General features: G+C 23.9%; 1 protein-coding gene and 1 long non-coding RNA gene across 6 annotated transcripts in view; one reads left to right on the top strand and one right to left on the bottom strand.

The window, feature by feature from the left end:
• Positions 1-11891: 11891 nt before the first annotated feature.
• LOC107998612 (uncharacterized) lies at positions 11892-13473 on the bottom strand. 3 transcript variants are annotated; one of them, XR_009829395.1, is made up of 4 exons: positions 13411-13473; positions 12964-13105; positions 12756-12885; positions 11892-12039 (listed from the first exon to the last, which is right to left on the bottom strand). It is a non-coding gene; the product is annotated as an uncharacterized LOC107998612 (long non-coding RNA). The 3 variants fall into 3 exon arrangements; XR_001766239.3 differs by having other exon boundaries at positions 12964-13436; XR_009829396.1 differs by having other exon boundaries at positions 12968-13418.
• Positions 13474-14700: 1227 nt separating this feature from the next.
• The window catches only part of LOC107998618 (zinc finger MIZ domain-containing protein 1), a 30223-nt gene continuing 20332 nt past the window's right edge, over positions 14701-24591 (top strand). For all 3 annotated transcript variants that reach the window (XM_062073474.1, XM_017057970.3, XM_017057969.3), the window contains exon 1: positions 14701-14843. The gene's annotated coding sequence lies outside the window, so the exon portion shown is untranslated. The remainder of the gene's footprint in view (positions 14844-24591) is intronic.

Below are 24591 nucleotides of genomic sequence, written 5' to 3' on the forward strand. Positions count from 1 at the left end.
TGTAATTCTTAAACAGAAATTTACAGAAAATACGATTGTTGAAAATATTAGAAATTCTCCGATTAATTTTATTAAATGCTTAATGATAATGAATCATAAAAATGGAAAAAGAAATGAAATTTGCGATTTGCAATGGGATAAAAAAGATAAGAGAAAGATGATAGTCTCTTTCCTCGATATATACCAATAATTAAAACAAATCAATTTGAAAGATAGGTTTAATAGCATCTTAAATGAATAGCTCACAATTTAGGGAATGAAAGTCAGTCAGGAATGGATGAATGCTTGAATCATCCCTTGCTATTTGACCGCTTTTACGCAAGGTGAACTCGTATTTATTTACATATACTAAAGCTACATAATCTACAAAATCATTTGCCTATATTATCTCGTTATAATAGTCTGAAAACTTTTTCACTCGTTACTTCATTGTGCTTCGTTCAAATATTTTCTTGTCAATTCGCATAATTAATTAATTAAACACTCTTGATTATATATTATTTAATTGTAATCATTTAATCATCATATATTACATTTAAATGGACATACTTTTAGATTTTTGATTATGAATAAGATTCGGAATTTAATTGGATTTTTTAAAATTAGAGATGATGGAAGTAATTTATAAATTAATCCAGAAAATATATAATCAAGAACCAAAAAGTTTGACTTACTTATTGTTCATTTAGATTTAATAAATAGTTAGTAACTAATAATCAATATTATAATAATTAATTATATTTCAAATAACATAATAAGTGTTTTCAAACAGGAAGTTAAAGTAGCTATATTGAAAGATTTATTATTTACGATAAGTTATATGAGAAATTAGATGCGTAAGTAATTTGATACTGGTCGAGACGTGTAGAAAGGATGAACATCGTGACTTGACGTCGTGCATTATTAAAATTGCAGGTCAAGAATAACTTCCTACCATATAAGTCTGTCACCCTTAACGTCTTCCTCAAGACAACCTTGTCACCAACTGACAGTGGCTTGATGCTGTAGCAACAATAATTTTCAAATGAGTTAGTTTATTATTTGCAATTAGCATCTAAAATATCTTTTTTGTGTGCGTAAACTTGAATAATTATTATTCATCTTTATATATCGAATTTATTGCTAAAGTAAAACATTAAAATTAGCAAAAGAAAACTCGTATATTACATTTTGAACCAATATAAGCATCGAAAGTGAATAGATAAAATATTTTGGCTAACGAGCAAATTGATGTTTTTTATTTTTTTAAAATATATATATATAAATTGATATTTTTATTATGCATTTCATTTTTTTTCAGAAATATGTATATAATATTGATACATTTGTACTTACTAACAAGATATAAAAAGAAATATGATTATTAATTAAAATTGAATATTATTTAAAATTAATCAATTGCAGATATAATCTGATTTGTAATAATTATAATCTAGTTTACTATTGTTAAATTATATTAATTTATTTCTTTAAATGTTTAATATCTTTTTTTAAATGATTATACATTAAGAATATATTTTATTTAATAAGTAAATAAATATTATTTAAAAATAATAAAAAATAATAGCAAAGTTTTTTTCAATTTTTTTGAATATTAAAATAAAATATTATTTTTTGTGATTCATTTTCGTCAGGAAAATATATAATTATTATTATAAAAAAAATTATAAAATTACAAACAGTCAATCATATTATTACAAAAAAAAAAATTGAAATATAGCACTTAATATAAAAATATAAAATTACTCAAATTTCACCAATCTTTTGTTCATATTCTTCTTTCAAACGCAATCTTAAAATAGCTAGAATTCGAAAAAATTTGATAATTTTAAACGTTTAAACGTGTTTTGAACAAAGAACACCGCATTTCTTGAAGTAAAGAATGATTCAGAACGCGATAAAATTTCATATGATATGGTTTATCTAGCAGTTTCAAAACATCAATGCCGATAGGATCTGACATCGTGATGATAGTCGTGGCAAATGATAAAATGGAAATTCAGAAAAAGAAGAGCACAAAGACAAGCAAAGACAATTAAGAATTTCATCATTTCGAAAATCACATCCTCGATCCCTTTTGTGGCGTGTGTATACGCACAATAAATTTATGCACAGCAGTCAGCGACGCGTAAGCATGCCAACACAGGCACAGTTATCCGAGTACCACCCGTTATTCACATGGTAATCAGAGTGTTAAGCAATAAATTACCTGCATTACTGGGAAATATCGATTCGGCTAGGAAGAGGGCGTACGCGACCACTGCAGTTCGATGCAGCTCTGCAGTTTGTGCCAAAGGTTAAGTGTACCTTTGTAACGACTTAAATTCTTAGAGGAATTTTAGTCTTTTTTATTAAGGTTTATATTTATGTAAAAAGCGAATATTCGAGAATCATTGTAGAGTCTGGAGCATTGTCATATAATGTTAAATTTTTGTTGTGAAATAATGATGATTATTTTATAATCATCTTTTTTTTTCTCTAGAATTTCTAGTTCATATAGAGCTTAATAATATTTGAAATGAAATAGTCATAATTTAAAATCTTATTAAAGAAGATTAATAAAGAGATTAAAGGAGAGGAATATGTATTAAATAAATAAAGAAATAAAATATGTAAAATATATAATATATCGTTTTTTATCTATATATATAATATTTTAAATTATGTCTTATTGTTTGAAAACAATTGACACGCATAAGGAAATTGATTCTTGATAAAATTGTCCTCATAAAATAAATTTATCATTGATTCAATTAAATTAATTAAGAATTTTTTACTATATCTACTCTTATATTGAATACACATAGTATTATATTGAATACATAATATTTGAAGAAACTATATATCATTATCTTGAAGATTCTTCAAAATTATATTGCCTATAATAAAAATAATTTTGATAATCTACTTTATAAGTAATTACATTTTAATAAACAAATAAACAATGAATCAATCCATGATCTCTAATATTTTTAAGTTTAATTAAGATCATCAAAATTGTATTGTTAATGCAAAAATTTTTTATCTATATTTATTTATGCATGTTTAATATAAAAGCAAACACGAAAATTAAACTAAGAAAATTAAAATACTTTAAAATTTATATAAGTATATATAGATACTCACGAAATCAAAATATAAAATATAAAATATAAAGTAGATTATTAATTCTAAATTATCTATATCAATAAATAAATAATTTAATTAATATCAGTTAATAAATCATGCACTTTAATATTGATATTAATAATTTAAACCAAAATATTACTACTTCAATTTTTCTAATAATTTTTTGTAAGTTTTTAAAAAATAGAATTTCCTAATTTTTTAATTATTCTTAAAACTATCATATATTATAAACTAATGTATCACATACATTATAAAATTATCCTTTTATAATATAATTTGAAATATTAAATTATTTATATTACAAAGTAATATAAGAAAATGTAGTTTGTTATATAAGAAAATCTCAGTTTGTTTTTTATCATTTTTTCGAAAATACATTAAATAATTTAAATTTAATTTTAATTTAATCTTCAATAAATCAATTTTTGCGATAACAAGCATGAAAGTAAAAATTTATTATGATACTAAAGATACGTTTAAATTTTAGAAATATATTAAAATGAAATTCAATTATATGAATATCTGTGAAGCACAATTATAGAATCTTTTTTCATTTAAAAAAAATAAAAAAATACAAATTTTAATATTAAAATAGCAAATTTTTATCGAAATTTATTTCATTATGTTCTTAAAGATTCAATGCATTATTATTAGTAATAAATTTTACTTTGACGTTAAGAAATACAAAATAATTATTGAATTTGTCAGTTTGTTACTACTTTGAAAAATTTATTAAATTTATGACTTGTTGAAATAATGATATTACTGATGATATCAATTCATATAATATATTTATTTAATATGTATGTATCTAATTATAAAAATTTTTTTCTAAATTTTTTAAATATTCTAAATCGTACGTGAAAAATGATGATGATATGATTTTAGTTTAAAGGTACATAACCTCTATTTTCTAATATTACATAATTTTTTATATCACACAACATTTTTATTAATCTCATTTTTATTAATCATTATTTTAATAAAAAATATTTTACTTAATTTATTTACTTAATATTTATAAAAATAAGATTTATTAAACATTCATAAAAATGACTTTTTTCAATTACTAATTTAAATCATGATGTGCCGTGCTGCATTGTGCACATGCGCCGCGGTGTCCTTCGAAGGTTGAAAGCCTTCTGGTGCGCAACCGCGGTAAATCATTCTGTCGCACGGTGCGTTATCCGCGCGAGCGTGCATCCATGCGAGCCATGGCCTCTGTATGTCAAAATATTGTTGCCGGATTGATAATTAGCCGGGATTCTGGGCCGCCACGTGTGTGGCAATTGGAAATTATGCTCTACGAAATGATTGAACTTAGGAACGAAGAGAATTATGATATATGGTATTAAAGGTCGTACAGGAAAGATCGTAAATTTGAATTGTATGGAATTTGGAAAGCAATACCAATATGTGATGATTAAATATATGAATATGTAATATGAAAATTCATATATCTTCTTTTATAAATATTGAAAATTTTTGAATAATTTATTTGGAGACATTGAACGTAATTATAATACTTTATAGGGATTTTATAAGGCATATATAATATGTTTAACTTTCTTATACTTTATTCATTTTTATTTTTACGTACAATATTGTTATATATTATTTGATATTATTTGTAATCACTTCTTTAATTCATCATAGAAGTTATACTATATATCCTATTATAATTGAATAATCCAAAACATCCAAAACAATAAAATTATTGTAAAACATCCTTTCATTTATCTTAATACTATATTGAATTATATGATTCATATATCTAGTTTTTATATTTATTTATAATTTTTTATAAACTTTGGTCATATCATAAAATAAAATGAAATTAAATCTATTTATATGTATTGTTAATATAATTGAAGAACAATTTTATATACACAGTTTGGTTTATGTATATAATGTAAGTACACTTTTTCATTTCATGTAATTATCAGAAGCCCTTGAAATTTCTTGAAAAATTCGCAAGAAGTAACATTGCGTGTCATATCCACATTACCTTGACCGATATTTCCAAACACTGCAAGCTTATTTAACATTATCTGTATGAATGTTATTGAGATATATTCGAATTTATAACAAAATCATTGATTTCAATTATTAACAGAAATTTAATATTTCCAATGTAATTAAAGATAAACTTTGATTAAAAATAAAATAAATTAAACGCTCTTGTCTAGATTACAATTGGTTTCGATTTTTTATTTTTTGTACTTTATTTACTATTTAATGAAATAACAAATATTTTATTTTTCTAAATTTCTTTGAAAATTTAGGTTGATATCAAGAAAAGAATTATAATTATTAGATATTTTTTTTAAACATCAATTCTTTTCAGATAATCATTGTTCATACATACGATATTGTTTACCATTAATAGAAAATCATATATAATTGTAATTGACATAATTTATTGAATCACAAAAATAATTGAATATCTTTTATAAATAAAAATTATTCTCTTTTATAATTATTATTTATTTATTTGTTAATCAACACAAAATGTCTTCAATAGTTTTTCTTCATTTCTTTATCTACACGTATCCATCCAAAACAATAATAAAATTCAATGTTTAATCAAACAAGTTAAACGCAGATGGATAAAAAGCGAAATCGCGCAAATAAATCGAGCGAAAAACGAGTCACTTTAGCCGTTTCCAAGTAATTGTCGTGGCGTTACCTGGCGAAAATGCAATCGTTGCATGCAGATGATAACGCGTCGAACATGTGACGATACTTACGCAACCAATCGTTTCTTTTCTCTCAGTTAGATATGACAAAGAAGGATTTCTGAATGCATAATTAATGCGGAACTCACGACATTCGTATTTATTCGTGATTTTCATGTTTCATATCCATAATCAATATTACTGAAAAACTCATTGAAAATCCCTGACATAATTTTTTTATGAAATTTTTTAAAATTATAAAAATAATATTTTATACATTTAGTTTGATAACAAATTTTTTTAATAAATTTTTAATATAGTAATAATATTATATTATATAATTAATAATAATATAATAATAATATAATAAATAATTTTTAATATATATATATTAAATTTCTGAATAAATTTTTAAAACAATTTGGCCATAAACCATTATTTTCCCGCAAATTTTAATTATTTATTTATCATCAATATACTGATGTTTTGAATTTCTCAATTTTTTAAATAAAATAAAATAAGAATATATAGAATTATTAATAAATAATATTAATAAATAAAATAAAATAAGAATAAGTAGAATTTAATAATAAATACCTATCGAGAAAATATTAAAAACAGATTTTTATGTTTTTAAAATATTATATTTTATTTTTTGTATGTATCATATTTTGATAAAATATCATATTATGAAAATAATGATATATGCAATATCGATAGTTTATAACCAGATTATTATTTTTGAATAAATTATCATTTTGATTTATACTTCCTAAAAGATTAGCACATTCATTCTATAACATTACAAATTTCTATTATATATATTTTTAATATATATACATTTTAAGATATATTTTTAAAATATATATTAATATATTTGAGAAATCTTTAGAGAATTGATTATTAAAAATCGACTTTGATTATAAAAGTTGATATACAAAAATGTTAATTAAATAAAATTTATTTATTAAGTTGTAAGCAATTTAAGTTTGCATTAAATAAAAATAAAAACAGAATGAAATAGAGATATAGAGAAGATAGAATTGTTTCATTTCATTTAATACAAACTTCAATTTTTTATAATTAAATAAATAAATTTTAACCAATATTAATTTTCGTGTTTTTATTCTTGTTTTGATTCCTGAAAACAAACAATTAAAAGTGTCCTATAAATATATTAACATTCTATATACGATCTCAATAACCTTGATTGTAAAAGGAAAATGAAAATTATAAATTTTGAACAAAAAAAATCGTAATAATATTCATATGTCGTATAAAAATTATTTATTAATATAACATTATGTGTAAAGAAAATTCAATCATAAATATTATCAAATTTTATTCATTCAAAAATATTAAGAATATAAAATATATATTAATCCTATATTTGAAACTTACAAAATCAAGTTTACAATCGATGCAAATAAAATGAAATGACCTCAAATATCACAGATTGAGATATCGATAATTTTTCGGAGGAATTCCTGCGAGATTATTCGTTAAAAGTGTTATATGTTATTGCTATAAAAGTATGACAGAAATAAACCAAAAATGGAAAATAGAAGAGAAACTAAGAATCGCGTCGCAAAGATGCAGGAAAACTGTAGAAAATGTACACCGGCGCGACTAAATAGCCTCGAGTATCAAATCACTCATAGTGAAGGACCATTTAAGGCCTCATGCCATAAGCAATACCTCTCGGTGATGAAACTCTATCTGCAATCTAAAGATTAAAACGATTAACGTATTAGAAGATTTTAACTCGATCGACTAAATTATAAATCAATAACAACCGTATGTAAAAGGAGTTTATCAGTTATTATAAGTATTTATCAATTATTAACATATTTTTTCCTCATTTATTTTAATTTTATTAAATTTTCTTAAAAACGAAATTATAGTATACTTCCATTTTCGTATGTTAATTATCAAAAGTTAACATTGTTGCTGCAAAATATATATTAGAATTATATGTATATAATTAATATATATAATTAAAAGAACATTATTTGTGTTTTGTTAGTTAAAAGTTGTGATTTTAAAAAAAAATGGTTTTTCTTATTACTTTGATAAAAAGTACATAAATATAAATTTAAGATATCATAGATATTTTTTAAATAAAATTAATATTATTCTTTGTAAATAAAATTTAATCTTTTAAAAATATTCAAAGAAAATTATTTTAAAAATTATTTTAGGAAAATTGAATATAAGTAGATGGATGTATATAACCACAGATGCATTTAAGAAAAAAATAGAATCTAATAGTTGAAATATCATTTAACTATTTAATTATACACTTTGCTAAAAAAAATACATAATTTTTTATTATATAAGTACGTATTCATAATTTCCAGAATATATAGTATTATATGTTATTTTGTTTAGAGTATTGAGTATTGTTTAGAGTATAGAGTATAGTTTAGAGTATTTCAGTGTTTTTTCCAATCAAATTTTATCAATTTCATCAAAAAAAATTTCATGTGAATATATAATATGAATATATATTTTGAAAATATTGTTAAAAAGTTTTATAATGATAAAATGAAATATGAAATGAATGATAAATAATATCTGTTATTATTTATAAAATTTGATTAGATATTTGAAGCAATATTTACAAGTAATAGTTCAAACAATGTCATGATCTTTTAAAAATTCATCTATAATTCCATTTCAAAATATCCATCATTTTTGTCAATATAAATTTGACAGCGATAGAAGATTGAATTCAAAATTGTTTGAATTCAGTTGATTTCTTTCAACGAACAAAAATAATATATATTTTGAAATTGAATTCTAAATAAAGTTGTAAAAGATTATGATATCTTTTGGTAATTAATATATGTAAATATATTAGATTAATTAGACTTTATAAATAATAATATATATTATTTATCGTTCATTTCATTTTATCGTTATAAGTTTTTAACAATGTTTTCAATTACATATGTTTATATATTTACATATTTTTTATATTTTAATAGAATACAAATAAAGTTTAGTTGGAAAAAAAAATAGAAAATATATTTCTCATGATATTCTTATATATATTTCTAAATTTCCTAAATAATTTTTCTTTAAATTAATAAAACTATATCACTTGAAACAAGAAACAAGAAACTTAAATAAAAATTTATATTATCATTACAAATATTATAACAAAACAAAATAAATATTGTTTAAAATAAATAGAAACTTTATAAAAATTAATATAAAATTCTTATCCAATAAAATTTTTTTAAGTATTTACATTACAATAGAATATAATTTCTAAAAATTTTCTTAAAATTGTTTAGAAAAACAGAAGCCAATGATTTTCATTAAGAAAAATAATTTCATTGATTCTAAAATAAATGCTGCCAATAATCTGCTTATTACAAATTCGATTTTGCATGCAAACGTGCACATAAGCAAACCATTATGGAGTTAAAATCGAACAAATCCTTTAAGTAAGTGATGAATGTTATTTGCAATACAATCACAAATTATGATAATCTTATCGCCTACAATATGTAATTGTATATACGTGATTTCACTGATCATCATCTTTCGATGAGGAGCAAAAGAAGAAGAAACAGAGAGACATTATCAAATTTTGATAATTCGTTGAATTATCGAATTCTTGTTCAATATTGCTATTAATTTGAGCAAATCAGTTCGAATTATCAATTATTATTGATTGGGGAATTCCCGTCATAAATATATTTTTTTTAATAGGAAAAATACATGTTGTGGCCGAAATGTTTGAAAATTCAAGTACTTTCAGAAGCAAATAAAAGAATATTTGCTTGCCTCAATATGTCGTCTGTAAGGGTCGTGACAGGTAGAAAAAAAAAAAAGCATACCGTTATACTCTGTTCTTCTGTAAGAACCATGATTTCCTTCGGATGCTTATTATTTTTTGGTCAGCAAAATTTTAAGAAAACAAATGAAATTTGTTGTCAAGATAACAAAAACTATGTTAAATATGGATATACATTATTATGAATCATCATAATTTTATTTCATAAAATTATTTTAAAATTATTTTATTTCATAAAATAAAATATTTAAAATTTAACATATTATTTATTATTATTAATATATATTAACGTTAATATATATATTATGATTATTATAATTAAATATATTTAAAAATTATTTAATTTTTATAAATAAATAAATATATATATAATAATTATATAAATATATTATAATTCATAATTTACTAAAATTAAAAATTTCTATATATTTTCTTATAATTTTTAAATAAAAAGAAAATATAAAAAATTTTAAAAATTCCTGAAAGTACTTATCAAAATTTTCCCTAATTTTTGTCATTGAACAATTTTTGATTCGTAATCTATTTCTTTTAGATGATAAGTATTTATATATGTATTTATAAATATTTGTACATGGATTATTTTTATAATTAAATAACTCATATAAATATTATTATTTAATACGTTGTGATGACGCCATTGAATAACTCGATAACATGGAAGTTCATGCATCCGTTTCAAAGTGCGATAAAAAAATTGAGTATAGAAAAAAGATAGAGCAATTAATAAAAAAAGAAAACGAAAATAATCATATGAATGGTTAAAAGAGAGAAAATAATAATTCTTAGATAAAAATTTAGACATGGAATAATGAACTAATGTAAGAATAAAGATCTTTTCGCTTTCAATATACGGCAAAATACTATAAGTTCCTTATACACAACACAAATAGTAGGCAAGATTATAATATATAATTTTTTCGTATCATTTCGAATCATTCTTATTATGTTTAATAATTTACTATATTCTGAATCATTTATATTGATTGAAGATTGATATTCATTCATGCGGATATTTTAAAATTGTAAATAATTAAATAATAATATAATAATGCTGTTATATGCTATATGATAATTAATAATAATTGAAATTTATTAAAAATTCTATTGAAAACTAATATAATATAAATATATTTTAAAAAAAAATTATATAATAATTGAAATTTCTAAAAATTTAATATTTTTTAAAATATATATAATTTTATATATTATATAGAATAATATAAAATTATTCTGTATCATTTATAAATAAAGATTAATAAAATTTGTTAAATTTTTCTGTAATGTTACAATAATACAATAAAATGTTATAATCTAAAATATATTGTTATAATTCAAAAATCATTATTTTTCATTATAAAAATATTTATAAAATAACATATAAAACTATAAGAAAAATTATTTGAATTTTTGTGATAAAATATATTTTAAAATTTAATTGAAAATATGAAATTAAATACGCATAAATTATGAAATAATGCATTCGGATATCGCTGGAATTCTTTTAAAAAAATCATTGTTTATTATATATTATATAAAAGTCATATTATTTATAAAATATATATATTTTTCTAGTAACAAAAAAGAAAAAGTTAAAAAATAACTAAATAAAATTCAATTAATTTATTTAATTCATGCATTTATTAAGTTCTATTTTTGATTTATTAAAATTATATAAATTTCAAATAATATATTTGCTATCTTGTATATATACTTAAACTTTCTCTTATGCCGAATTCAAGTTAACACCCTTCTCGAGTTTGTTCTTGAGCTGACTAGGGTCAAACTTCGTGATACATGATAGAGTTATTCGATTGATATCCAAGCATCCAAAACTTCTAAATTTTAAATACAATATCGACTTAAATTGTAGACATAATAGATTGATATTATATACAACGAATCTATAAAATAAAAAAAGCTATTTAAAACTATATTAAAACTATATTAGAAATTATTTTTTATAATAATTATAAATACATAAAATTTTATTATTTCACATATTATATTATTGTATATTATAACATATTATATTATCTAATATAATAATAATATAAATAATATAAATAATAATAAGTAATATAAATAATTTTAGAAAAAGAGAAACGAATGACTTTCATATTCTTTTGAAAACAATTAGAAAAAACAATTTGAAAAAGTTATTGAAAAAATAAATATTAAATAAATATTAAATAATTAATAAATTGATTAATAAGTATAAGTAATAAAATTAAAATTAAAAAATAATATTAACAGAATTATAAATTAGTTATATTTGATTTATTGCGTTTTATTATATCTCTCATCCATACATATAATGACATGATTGTAATCTGCGACAAGGCAACACTGCAACCGATCTTTCGAGATTGCCACTGAAAAGACGTTCGAGATGACCATGATTGCCTGTAACATACACATGCGTATCAATCTAAACATCCGTGACACACAACGAAGACTCGAAGAGCAACCTCGTATTCATCAGTTTACAAATATAGGAATAATGCGTGAACTGACCCATTATCATTTTATATATATACATATATATATTTATGTATATGCTAGCATATTTGATGAGCACACGCGCTCGAACAACTTAACATGAAATCCCGTTTCAACATTCCCAATCTACGAATCTATCGAAAAATACATCAAAACATATTAATAGAATGCGCATTTTTTAAAAATAAGGAACTATATATTACTATATATTACCAAAAAATTATTAAAATTTTAAAATTTAAAAAAAAAATAATATTTAGTATTTTGTAAATTAAATTTTTTAGATTTTATGAGATAAATTCAACGATAAAAATTTATAAAATAAATAAATAAAACAAATAATAAAAATAACAAAAAACAAAGTAAACAATAATAAAAATATTTTATTAATATTCTATAATTTACAATGTTGATTTTTCACAGATCAAGCTCAAAATAATACATAAGATTCTCCGTAAATTGTTTAACTAATTTTAATTTGCTCGACTAATCGATCTTGTTTGTAACAAGATCGCGTTAAACATCCCATTCGAAGCAATCGACTATCCGTGCTAATCGACACGGCATAGAATAGTATATATGTACGATATATATACCACTATCGATAGAAGCATGCATACCCGTTGCTACATAAGTTCCGGGCGGTGTACGTAGAAATGCCACATGCACCTCGGTTTCGAAGGGGTCTGCGTGCGTCCCGGTAGCGACAACAACAGCGCGGGAGCAGCCGAGAACGGAAGACGGAGGGCGCTAGTAAAGAAAGAGAGAATGCACAATAGAAACAAAGAGAAAGAGAGAAACAAGAGTAAAAGAGAAGAAGAAACAAACAGACGTATATACTCGTTTCTCAGATCGAGCAGTATGCACGAGAACAAGAGAAGAGGACAGCCGTGATGTTACAGGGAGACCTTTTCCCTCTATCGCATGACTCCACCCACACGCTGCCACCGTCGTCGTCGAGGCGCACAATCTGGCAACAGTGGCTCGCTATAACCGATATTGTGGCCGTGGATTGAATGGAGGGGAACTAGCTCAGGTCAAACCTCCCCACCGGCACGACAACCCCTCGGTCGGAAGAGCGACCCCTCGCCACTGTTCACTCTCCATCATTTCTCACCCCACCCAACCCTTTGTATCCTTCTCGATTGCTATCCATCTGCCTTCTTCCTTCCTTTTCTTCCCCCACCCAATTGAACTGCATCTTCTCCCCTTCCCTCTATCCCCGTAGCTTCTATGCTTGTCCTTCGTACTCGGTCGTATCCCCACCAACTATACCTTCGACTGTCTGCGCTCTATGGAGTGGCACATGCGTGTGCCGCAGTGTTCGTACGCTGTGCGTTGGGTGCGACTGTGGCGTGTTCCTACTAGATGGCGTTCGTGTACGCCTGCGCCTGTATACGTGCGCGCGTATAACTACTCCCACCGTTTCACCAACCTCACCACTACCATTAGTACCTTCATCGTAGCATAGCTTTAATACCAATACCAACAACGAACTGTACTACTACTATAATATCTTCATGCCTGTGTTCTTGTATTCTCTATCATCAATGTGCGTTATTACGCACACGAAGAAATATTCATATATGTGATACAAGATCGTACGCGGATCGACGGCAGGGACACACACCGTGAATATACAGTGAACATAGATACACAACGGACCGATAGAGAGCGTGCAAAAAGAGTGAGTGAGATAGATTGTTATAAGCGAGCAAGAGAGACGGAAGAAGAGAGAGCAAGTAAGACCAATGTTGGCCCCAACAGCCTCTCACTAGACAGTATTACTTTCAACCGTTTAGCGGGGCCAATGCTACCCGGCGCGGAGTAGTCAGTCAGCCGAGCAGTCAGAGTCAGCCGTCCGCGAATACCGAGAGGACGCTCTCTCTTCGTTCATAAGTATCATCGTCAACGATCATCCACGCGACGATTTTTTAAATGTGTCATTATTGTCCTCGAAACTTCTATTGCTGCTGCTGCTCCTGTCGCCATTGTCGTTACTATCATTATTAATGTCGTCATGAAAATTTTGCTAATAGTTCGTCGTTGCCATTGTATCATCAGTACATCTGTGATAGACTGTGAAGCGTACGAATAGCATAATCAGTGAATATAAATAAAGTTTTTAGAAGTGTGTGAGAGAAAAAAAAAGAAAACCACAAACAAATAAACTTTGTAGGACAAAAAGAAAAAAAACAAAAATAAGGAAAAATGTACATAACTTTTGTGTGTGTTATATAATTGTCAACATTTATTTAGAATTAACGTGATATCGAAAACAACTTCAAGAGACGCTGTTCAATAAAGTTGTGCTATTGCTGCCACAAGGACACAACACCGGTGCCGACCACGAGCAGTGGAGTTTTACCCTTTCTCACATCCGAGTCGCACGCGCGTGCAACACTCTCTGGTGGGTTCTGCACGTTCAGCTTGAGTCGTGAAGCGTGTTCTCGCTTGTTTTGTCGTTGTTATGACGAGGTGATGAATAGACGAAAGCGTTGCAGTGTCGAGCAGCGTAGTGATTGTGCTCGTCGTCCTGATGGACGATGACAATAAATATAGACAGTTTTCGTGGACGCAGAGAAGTGTGCTTAATGTTGTGATCTAGTGTTTTCTTTATAATATTCAATTTATCTCGAAAAGGATTGGATTATACCATAAATAAGGTGTATCAACTAAGGATAATGCATCTCTGTATCATCTTTTAGGTAAGTGCACATGTATTATTACGGATATATGCAAGTGATTATTTATTCTCAAAATAATCTCAAAATAATCTCAAAATCCTTACTAAAGTGATATAATGAATTCAGGATTATGAACAAAATATTTCAATATATATTTTTATTTAAATTTTATAATGTATTTAATTTTCACTTTTATTTATAATTTGTGAAATTTTAATTTCAAAATTACTATTTATAATAAAGATTATAAATTGATCTTATATATCAATGATAAATCATTAATCAAATTAATATTTTTCGTTTAATAATATAACATATATTTATATATATTTCAAACTTTTGAAATTATATCTGAGAAAGAAATAAAAGATCAAGAATGAATTAAGTTCGCAATCTCTTGACTTGTCATTTGCTCATTATATTGCAGTAGTAGATATTCTAACCGGTGAGGCGCTTTCACAACGGGTGATTGTTCTAAAGATGTGTCACTCTATCTTACTCGTTTCTCGAGCCGATCCCGGTTAACTATGAGAGAAAGAGTAAGCGGGCAACAAGAGGGAAAGAACGATAAAATGATTTCGCATAGAAGGAGGCACGAAAAGAGGCAGAAAGTCACGTCGACTATAATCTTTGATTGTCTAGAGAGCTATAACGCATTATATTCGTATTAACACCTTCAGTAACTACATATAGTATAGTATGATATGCTATTGAATAAGCTTATGACTAACTAGAAACTTATATATATATACTTTGATATTTACAATGAATATGATTAGGTATTTTTATAAAAATAAAATCCGTTATATATTACATTTCCTAAGAACAAATAAAAGATATTTATTTAGGAAACATAATATTTATTGCATAGTTATATTATATTTCTGATTATTTCATATATTTTTATCGATAAGTAATGACTTATTAGAAGCATCCACGATTGTTGCAAAAATCCAATTTTTATAGTTTATTTATTATTATTAGAAAAACTCAAATATTTGTTTCTATTTAAATGTACATAATATAATAATCATTAATGATTAATAATATCTATAATGATAATCAATTATAAAAAAGCAAATGTTATCATTTAATCATAATTCGCGAATATGTGAAAGAGCAAGTAATTAAAATCGCGTAAATGAACTGATCTTTTTCGATTATTCATTATCTTGCTTGCGGTGATGATAATGCGATATGACATTGTCACTGACGTTATTATCAGTCGATGTAAAAGAAAAAAAAAAGAAAAGAAAATAAAGAACCAAAAATATATAATGAAGTGAAAAAATAAATTTGTCAGATTTTTATGATCGAACAAAAAATATTATGCCTTACTTTATATATCATATGTAGTATGAAAGATAATGACAGCCGTGAAAGAAATAAATAAGAAAAAAATGAAAAAATAAGTCGAAAATTTTTCAAGACGAAATTAGTTAATTCTCGATTAAATGAATGAATGAACTATTGATAGATTTATTTTCATTTTATATGAAAATAAATAAAAAATGAATAAAATAGAATAAAATTTTATCTATTTTTAAATTCTTATTTTTGTGAAAATTGAAATTGAACATAGACTATCATGTAATCGATGAATTTTCAAATTCAACATCTTTTTAAATTAATTTCATTTTAATTTTAAATAATTAATATGAAAAAAATTTATATTTTTTACTTATTTTCACATATAAAATTATTTTTTCCATAATATATTTTATTTATATTTAATCAGAAAATAATTTTAGTTTATATTTTTTGAATTTGATTTATTTGAACAAAGTTTCAAATAAAAAAATTTTATTTTAGATTTATTTTTATATATTTTGGATTTATTTTTTTATATCATTCAATTCATCATCTGCGGAATATTGTATACGATTCTTGGTATACACTCGGATAATCTTAGCGATATTAAACACGCAATAGACTCTGGTATGCTATCTAATCATTTATCATTAATAGTCAATGCTAAGTTATCCTGTATTATCAAGAGTAGTTTGCCGAAATTGTGCTCTCACATATGTATATTCAAGAATGCCAGTCGCTAGTAATATAATCGATAAAGGCATATAGTTCTCTGTATACGATAACCAGTCACTTCAACAAATCTAAAAACTATGTCAGGATCCCTTGACATTTATGTGCCGTTGCTTCGTGATTGCAATCTTATGACATCCCATTTTACTAAGAACTTTTACTTTCTTTTTTATTTGTTATTTCAAAATAGATTTAATTTCTTTTTTATTTTGTTTTTGTTTTTTTTTATTCTAAAATTAATATTTTACGTTAATGATTCATAATAATAATTTAGATCATTATTATTGATCGCCTTATATATATACCATATATAAATGTTATTATCATATATTAATTTCCGTATAATAAATCCGTATATTATATTATTTATTAACTATTTTAATATATTTTTCTATTGTATAAATTTTTATTATTACTATATAATTATTACTATATAAACGCATTATATTGATAATTGCACTACTTCGCGTACAATTCAATGTCTAGTACTACTTCTGCGAACGTGAGCTTTCACATAATATTGTAGACAACTTGGGAAAGAAGGGGGGGAAGGGGGAGAATTACTTATCGAATGTACTTTATGCATGAGAACATATACGTGCATTGAACACGCTCTGACCATATGCAGAGACGCGGTTGTTCGCTCACTTTTTTTCTTTTTCTCATATTATTATGTCTCTATAATGCAAACATAAGAAATCAGTTTCGTTGAAAGCCTTCTAATCTCGATACAGGCACCGTTGCGGTGGCACAATATCAGAAATAGGTTTGTTAAAATAAGCGTACACTCGATGGCGCATACCGTGTTTCTCAGGGACGTATTACCGTGAGGGGAATTGCTCAGTGAATTATTGGTGGGGATACAGTAGGGAGAGTGTTTTGTCATATGCAAAATCATATTTTGTGTCACACATATTTTGCTCTTATCCATAAATAAATAAGATCGACCAATTCATATCTTGTATATAAGTTTATAAATTTTTTGAATGGCATGTGCAATCATTTTATTTTCTTTTCAATATTTTCTCTTCATTGACATTGAATTTTACTGTAATAATTATTAAATAATGTTGAAAATTTTTATGCCGTAATTTTTTGATATTTGCACGGCTATCAAAATTGCACAGAAAATTTTCTATAATTCTATAATAATCGCCATTGTTTATCAAATTAATAAATATTATAATAGTACGTCAGAATATATCATCATTTTTGATTGCATATTCTTATAAAGTAGGAGAGAAGAGGGGAGGACATACTTATTTATTAAAGACGACTAATAGATGCCTCGGAACTGACAAAGAATTATGTCAGAAAAATAGTATATTGTAAATTCAATTTAGTTATCATCTAAAAAATAGATATATCGTAATTTCTATTAATAATATGTTTCGTGTATATTCGTATTTCTTTTCTTCAATGAATATTTTGAAGAAAAAATTTCGAAAATTATTGAAAACTATATAAAAATTGTTACTATATCAAGCAATTTATACTATATATTGCAATTTATTTTGATATAAGTTTTAAAGTTCAAATGATCAAATCCCCTAACAAATGATTCGTGAACATTCGGGAACTTCCGTTGAAATCAATAGGCAAAGAAAACATTTGTAGAAGAACAAGTCGAACCGTGTGATCAAATCCTTCGAAGTCGGTCGCGTATATACATATATACCGCTTGCGTAAATGATTGATTTACATGCGACGGAATCCGCTCAGCTGGATTATGAAACGTTTGTTTTGCCGGCGGGAAGCGGTCGCTCGTGACGCTCGCTCACTCCAACGACAATGGGGCAGCCTTCGAACATTATGTCCCCGCACGCGCGTTCAAGGTGAGGCATAATTAAATTTTCATAATTGTCCGTTGTATAATGAGCTCTTAAGACTTTTAACGTGTATAGTACACGAATTAAAAAGTTTGAACACGTTGAATGCATTCGAATCGGTCGCACTATGTCACGATGTGATTATAATTAATATAAAATTTTCCAGAAATTCATTATCATTATTGCAAACCTATTTTAATCTAATTGATTTCTATTTTTGAGAGACAATTTCAAACAATTAAAGAAATGAATGTTAAACAATTTAAAATTTGAACTTCAAAAATTTACTTTGAAGAAATTATCTTTTAATTTTATAATAACGAATAATATATAATAATAACTTCATAGTTATATTTCTGAATAATATATTTTTTTTTGTAAGTTTATTTAAAAAATAGTAATTAAGATAATAAAAATTGATCATTAATTATCGAAACAGCACAATAATATTTATTTCATTGTCTTTGCTATTAATTGTAATTATATAGACATGATTATTGCGTCGATATATTATTAAATTACTAGTCTAATTCTATTATTATTACATTACTATTAAATTACTATTAAATTACTATTAAAATACTAGTCGCCTAATTCTTCATATACTCATATACTCATGACAAACAGCAAGCAAGAATGTCGAGATTTCTATATATAGACAATGCATATGCTTTGGTCAATTAGAGAAAATTGTTGTAGCAATTGTACTATTAGTACAATTGTATTTATTATGTATGTATGTATAATTGTATGTACAATTATATTACTAGTTGATATTAAATATTAAAATAAATTTTATATAGATACTATATGAGAGAATTCAGAAATAAAATAATTTATTAAAAGTATATTTTTAGTAATGTATTTTGTTCAATATTAAAATTTAAATTAAAATTGCATCATTTTTTAATTATATATTCTAATTCATAATATAACTGTTATAATTTATATTTGATTCTCTCTATTAAATAAAAAAATAAAAAATAAAAAATAAAAAATATAAATAATTATCTTCGATATTCAACGCAATATTCAAATATAAATAATATAAATAAATAATATATATAAATAATAATTCTTGCTAATTCTTCTCTCATATCTCAATTTAATCAGTAATTAATTATATATTTATATAGCAGGTCAATAAGCATTTCACCTCATCCTTGACTATTAGTAAACTACTTATATTATTCATATTATACTATATTAGTAGAGTATTAGTAGAGTAAATTCAGTTATACTATAAACGTTAATTAGTTGTTTCTGTGAATCGCTATAAAAAACTACAATTGAAAGTATGGAAGAAATTGACTACATTCAAAACATGAAAAATATAATTCATTTCATGGTTTGGTGATAATTATAAAAAAATTGTATATGGAATTTGTACTGGATAGATTAATCGTTATCATAATGATAATGCATTTTACTTTATGATTTATTAGAATGTTCAAAAAACGTGTTGTATGTATTAAAAAAATGTATTAAGAAAAAAAAGTAAATAATTGGATTCAAAAATTGTATATAAGAATTTTAATAAAATAATCATAACTATAAAGACGGTTAATTGATCGAAAACAATTATGACAAGGTCGATCACTTTATCTAAAAAAACATATTGATAGCAGTTGTCATAATTTCAGTTGCTGGTTTATTTTTTCTAACTATCATTTATTGTTGACAACTCGTGCGTTAATCATCTTAAACTGTACATATGAGCGAAGTCACAATTTGAAATATAGGGAATAAAATTCCCTATTTCATTAATATAATTAATAAATTAAATTAATAAACTTTATGATTTAAAAAACTTTTTAATTTTAATATTGCAATATATGTTTATTTTTTTTTTAAATTAGCATAAATTTTATTAAAATGAGATAAAGATAAAATTTTAAAAATTTTTATATATTTTATATGTAATAAATATAATATATTTTACATGTAATTATATATGTTGTTAAAAAATATTCAGAAATGATTTTCAATAGAAAATTAAAAAATACTTAATTTATAGAATTTAAATATTGCAATACATATTTATTTTTTAATTACAATAATCTTTTTCATATAATTTTGAAATTAAAAAGAAAAAAAATAGAAAATATTTATAAAACAAAATTTATGAAGATAATTATGCTTGTCAAATTTGAACCAAATCGGGAGATGATATTAATTACTAATGAAATATAAATTTGATATTTTAGAATATCTTGCTTTTTAACTTGATAGTCTAACATTTTTATTTATATCTAATCTTTATTTTCCTTGTACGTCGCGAAGATACATAATTATCTCGCTACTTTTGTCTGGAAGAAGAGCTTAAGAAAGTACTTTGTAATCCAGAATAATTAATATGACGAGTGGAAACATAGTATCTTTCGTAATATAATTTAAGCATTCATTTCCGTGCACGTGCGAGTAGATTCGCGATTATTTAAAATTAACAAGCTTGCTGTACATGGAATATATATCATGTATGTAAAATCATATCAAATGATGCTGTTATTGCCTTAAATACATTAGTATAATTTTAACAATTACATTAACAGCATTAATTAGCTATAGAAAATTTATTTATTATTTGTATAACAAAAACATATCTTGATTTAAAGTTATAACAAAAGTAGTTATTATAATCTATAGCTTTATGAGATATGATTGAGATTTCACTTGAGCATATATCTAATCATAAAAAATATTTCCTATATTTCTCTATCTATTTAATTTAGATGATCATCTCAATTATCAATGCCTTGATATATATTAAGTTATTAACTTAAATATCAGTATATACAAAGTTTTTTATAAATTTGCGTTTGTTTTATCATTGTTGACAATGAAATAGTCAATATTATTTTAGTGTATCAGATTGTACAAATGCATGTTATATTTTCTCTATTTCTTTTTCTCTCTCTTTCTATATATATATATAAACAAATTCTGAAAAAAGTACGTCTTTTATATAATTCGATATAATACAATTGTCTCAATTTCTCCGGTAATAAAGTGATTTTCAGTGTATCTTTTTAATTTTTAAAAATTGTGTTTTCTTGTTTCAATCCTTACGTTTCTTTATTTAAATTGTATACATAAATTATTTTATGATCCTTTAATAATTATGATATTGTATAATTTAAAATCTTCAATTCTTTATTCTATTATTCTTTAAACTATTTTTATCAATAACAAAAATTTTAATACTAATTATAATTTCAAATCTACATCATTTAATCAATATTTCTGGAATTAAAATAACAAAAAAAATTAAAATAAAATACAGAAATAATTATTAATTATAAATTAATTATAATAATAATTATAAATTAATTAATTATAAATAATTTAATAAACGAATTAATTAATGCAATTTTTAAAACAATTTTTCACACGAATTGATATTCCATCACTATTGATATTTTATTGTTTCTATAGTTTCTATAAGCAATAAATATATGCAAACATTGTATTTCTATGTCGAAGAAAACACACAATGAATTGTTATTGCCCAGTGTTTTCTTTATTCGTTGTACAGGATACGTTGCTGTATTACACTGTTGTACCGGATCGAGTGATATTTATGTAACGGTCAAAGGGGTTAAATGTTCTGGGAAAGTTTCCAGAGTAACGATTGGCCGCTGGCTTCCGTGATTTCATCATCCACCAATCAACGCCCTGAAACAACTTTCTCCGAATCCTGACAGGACGGCGGAGCCTTCCTTCGCGTGGCTGCACACGCGTACCCGCACTTCTATTTACAGAAATGCATCCTCCAGGAGAATTTACTACATGTCAAAAAGCGACATGACGTAAGACGTGTAACAATTTGCCGATACAAAGACTGATTTCGTCATTGAAAATATATACGTGCATGTAACACCATAAATGGAGATTCGCATTTGATATACATAAGTTAGCGATATAGGAAATTTAAAATTTCGCATACAGGAATTTATATTTTTTTTTTTATTAATTTTTTATGATATTGAGATTAAAGTAGATGATAGATATAGAAATTCAAATTTCGATATTTAAAAGTAACATTTTAACTTTTAACTATAAACGATTGAATTAAATGTAAACAATTTAAAAATCGTTTAATTGAATATTTCGATGTAGAATTGAAAAAAAAAATTCTTAATGAATTAATTTTATCAAATTATGTATATATTAAAATATTTATATATAAATATTAAAATATATCGTCTCTTTTTTTATTAGGAATAATTGAATTATGCTTTTGTAAGTTTTAATGAAATTAAAAAAAGTTATTTTTATTCCAGCTCAAACCAATATATATACATAATAGAGCAAAAAATAAATATTCCGGATATTATGTAATCATTGATAAATTACTTTTGTCATATTTTGAGATATTATTTGGAAACATGTATGATGTAACTTATAAAAATATAGTTATTCTCATAAAATTAAAAATTTATTAATAATTTAATTTTTACCTTAGCTTGTTAATTATCTTGATAATTAAAAATTTACAGCAGAGACAATAGATTTTCTTATAAAATTTACTTATTCTTTCTAACATTAAAAATTTGTAAAATTATTTGATCTTAATAATTTTCGAATAATTACTTAAGCTAGAAATTAGAAATTTTAAAACAACTAAGAATTTAATTAATATGTTTTATAATTGTATTTCCTTTAATTAATAGAAAAATGTTAACCACATTTTCTTAATGCAAATATAATGAACACAAATTAACGTTTTAATTAAAATTTCATAATCATTTAATAAGTTAATATCGGACAACACTTTATTAATATGTTTAATAGAAAATTTAATAAATTTTTTTATGTTATAATATATATTACCACATTTTAATAGATAGAATCATTTCAAAATATAATTAATGAATATTTAAAATCTTCTTAATTCAATTTTTTTTTAAATATATCTGCTTTTAAATGCAATAAAATAGATAAAAATTTTAAAAAATAATGGAATAGATAAAAATATAATAAAATAGATGTAAAAATAATGAATATTTGAAAATTAAGTAGAAAATTATAGAAGGAATAACAAAAATTAAAACTGAAAAATATTAAAATATGCTATAACATCTTGCCATGGATTAAACGTAATAATGTGATATTATTCTTTTCATAAAACTGTAACGTGACACCAATTGCTGAGGTTTGCAAACTCTTGCAATGCTTCTCATTTATGCAGTGTCATATATATTATAACTCATAATATTAAATTGTCATGATATTATTCTAGAATTGTGATTCTTATATAATGACAAAACGAAACATATCATCTAATTGCATTATTTGTTTTTTGTAAATAATCTAATTATATATATATATATAATAGGAATTATATAATCATATTTTACAAAAATATAAAAAGATTTTGAAAATTAAAAAAAAAAGATTTTTTTCATAAAAAATCTCGTAAAAAAAGTTGAAATCAAATTATGTTAATATTTTTTTCATTTTTTAAAGAAAAATCAGAAAATCTTGTAAAAAATGTTGCAAACTAATGCAAAATGATTTAGAAAGAATAATGATAGAAATTATATTACAAAAATAATAATATTTTGTTATATAATTATAATGGAAAATTTCACGTCTATTTCATTTTGCATTTTTATATTATTAGTCAGCCATGATCAACGTGAATTGAATGAAAGATATATTGTGATTAATATGATGCTTAACATGTTAATAATTTTAGAGGAAAATTTCTATATAAACAATATACAAAAAAAACAAAATACAAATATTTCATCAAACATTTCATCAAAATAAATTTGTTTTATTTATGTTTTATTTAAATAATCCGAATTTTTATTTGTGAGAGCTAATTTCATGAAATGCATGTCGATAATTTCACAAAGTAAAAGCAAGATTTCTCTTTTGCTTACGATTAT

This window comes from Apis cerana, linkage group LG4 (assembly GCF_029169275.1).
Source record: "Apis cerana isolate GH-2021 linkage group LG4, AcerK_1.0, whole genome shotgun sequence".
Classification (NCBI taxonomy): domain Eukaryota; kingdom Metazoa; phylum Arthropoda; class Insecta; order Hymenoptera; family Apidae; genus Apis; species Apis cerana.